This window comes from Tupaia chinensis, unplaced genomic scaffold, assembly GCF_000334495.1.
Source record: "Tupaia chinensis unplaced genomic scaffold, TupChi_1.0 Scaffold000110_1, whole genome shotgun sequence".
Classification (NCBI taxonomy): Eukaryota; Metazoa; Chordata; class Mammalia; order Scandentia; family Tupaiidae; genus Tupaia; species Tupaia belangeri.
In genome coordinates, this window is record NW_006159574.1 from 3184397 (window position 1) to 3186908 (window position 2512).

General features: G+C 46.5%; 1 long non-coding RNA gene across 1 annotated transcript; it reads left to right on the forward strand.

Moving 5' to 3' along the window:
* Nucleotides 1-6: 6 nt before the first annotated feature.
* Nucleotides 7-1265, forward strand: LOC114006974 (uncharacterized). The gene is made up of 2 exons (XR_003548629.1): nt 7-241; nt 613-1265. It is a non-coding gene; the product is annotated as an uncharacterized LOC114006974 (long non-coding RNA).
* The last annotated feature ends 1247 nt before the right edge of the window (nt 1266-2512 follow it).

A 2512-nucleotide genomic window follows, 5' to 3' on the forward strand; every position in this document is an offset into this window, starting at 1 on the left:
CCTCGCTGAGCCGGGTCCAGACGGCGCCGAGGGCCCAGCGCCGGGCGGCGGCGGAGCATTTCGTTCCGCTCCGCTCTGCTCCCGCGCGGCTTTGCACCGCAAACCTGCCCCGGTTACGAGACCTCAGTGCTGGCTTAGAACAGAGCGCGTGAAGTATTTGAAGAAGTTGGTTCTTTGGACAGCCGGGCCAGCAGGTGGCATGGTGGTTAAGGTGCTGGACACTCCCATATGGCCGACCACGGTTGGTTTGAGCCCCGGACCTGGTGGCGTGCTTTCTCACTTTCTCTCTCTCTCTCTCTCTCTCTCTCTCTCTCTCTCTCTCTCTCTGTGCGTATCTTTCTCCGGTCAAATTAAAATGAGTGAATGAATAAATAAAATTAAATAAATAATTCTTTAAAAAAAAAAAAGAAACTCCGTGCTACCGCTTTGTCTTCCGGTGTAAAGGCTTGGCAAGCGCTTGTACCCTCCCCTTTCCCGTTCACAGCTGAAATTCCTAAGAGCTCTGCGCAGGCACGTAAGTCAGGGCTCCTGGGTTGGTAGGGCCCAGGCAACTGCCCTCAACTGTGATCCAAAAACTCGCTTTACTTACTTTGCCTCAACATTTCTCTTAAGTCAGCAGCTGTGGAGTCACGTTGTATGAAGCCTTGGATGAACGTACGCCACACGGAACATCCCTGTCCTCTGCCAGCAGAGTATTGGATCTGGGTGAGCAGGGTGTCAAACAGGAGGACTGAGCTTCCCGCTGCAGAGCAGCGCCCCACTCCGCTCTGACCCCGCCACTGCCTTACCTGTAATCTGACAACTTCTGGCTGCATCCCTGCACTTCCTGAAGCAGACAGTAGCCTATGTGGCCCGTGCACAACTCACCCTCTTTTGGTTTAATAGTGGAACCCTTTAGTTCTTAGGTTTTTGCTAATGCTTACTCTGCCGTTGGTCTCCTGTGAGGCCGCTTTCTTGGGAAAGTGTCGCTGTACGCACCTGTGACATTGCAGCCTGTGTCAGAGAGCACTGTCTTCTACCTAAGTTTGATCTGCCCTGTGTTGTAGACCCTTGCCCAACACATCTGAATTTGTTTCATTGTAAAACCTACATCTTGTCCTTACATGCTGCCAAACAGGGCTTTGTGCCCAAATCTACCAAAGCTTCTCTTCCTGTGATATAACTGGACATTCTGCTCAACAGCTTTTACCTGAACTGTCCTGAATAAGTCTCTATTTCGCAATCAGAAAAATGATTACAAAAAAATAAAGTTTGGTCCTTTTGTTCTCTTGCCCAGATTATTACTGTCATCAGGAAAGTCATGACATGTTTTTCTATGTAAGAATGTGTCATGGGGACCAGCAGTTAGCGTAATGGCTTTGTCGCTGGATTCTCATGTAGTAGACCTTGGTTAGAGTCCTGGACCCGGTGGCTTAAACTCACACTTAGCACATGCACATGCATGCCCAAGATCCTGAGAGGAGAATGAGAAGGGATTGCAGTGTGGCCATCCCCTCTGGGGGGGTGATTTCTTGCTTTCTGTCTCTTGTCTTTCTGGCGAGCACACACACCCTATAGCAAAAACCTTTCCAAAGGAAAAAAAAAAAAGTAATAACTTTCCCAATGACCTAATACATACAGCTCTTTATTGATTTTGCAGTCCTTTAATCCTGCCTTCACTAAAAGCTGGCTCCATGGCTCCTGAGAACTAGCGATTTCAGGGGAAAAGGACAAATGGAGATTTTCTACTGATAATTCAGCCTCCAGCCCACAAACTCAAGTAGAGAGGCAAGGGGCAGGCCTTCAGAGGAAGAATCCTCCATGGCTCCTGAGAACTAGGGATTTCCCGGTTTTCTATTTTTTACTTTAAAAAAATAATAATGATTTTAATCTTTTTCTTCCTTTTCTCTCTTTTTCTTGTTGTTTTCTCTCTCTCTGTTTCCTTTCCTTCTTTTATCTCATCTCTCTGCTCCTCAATCTCCATTCACTGTGTTTCTAGATGGACCTAAGGGCACTATAGCCAAACATCCAAATACTATTAGGGTTAATAGTATTGGGACCAGCAGTTAATGTAATGGCTATGTCACTGGACTCCCATGTAGCCGACCGCGGTTTGAGTCCTAGACCCAGTGGCTGAGCTAGCGGCAGAAGACAAGGTTCCCCATGGCTACAGTGAAGTAGAATTTTAAGGGAATGAAGATTCTCTACAGCTACATCAGCCTCCAAAAAATGAGCTAGCGGCAGAAAACAAGGTTCAAAATGGCTACAGTGATGTAGAATTTTTAGGGAATGAAGATTTATACTGCTACTTCACCCTCCAAAAAAAACCATATTCCTCAATATCTACTGAATGTGCTGCACAAAGATCAAAACAGAACAGCAAAGAGATTCCAGATCACTTCTTTCTGCATGCCCCTCAATGCTCAGATTGAACTTCAAGTTTAGGAAGAAACAGATGACTGGAGATCACCACAGGACCACAAGAACTGTGGGAAAGCAAGAAAATACCTTTATTCCTGTGGGGACACGTTTA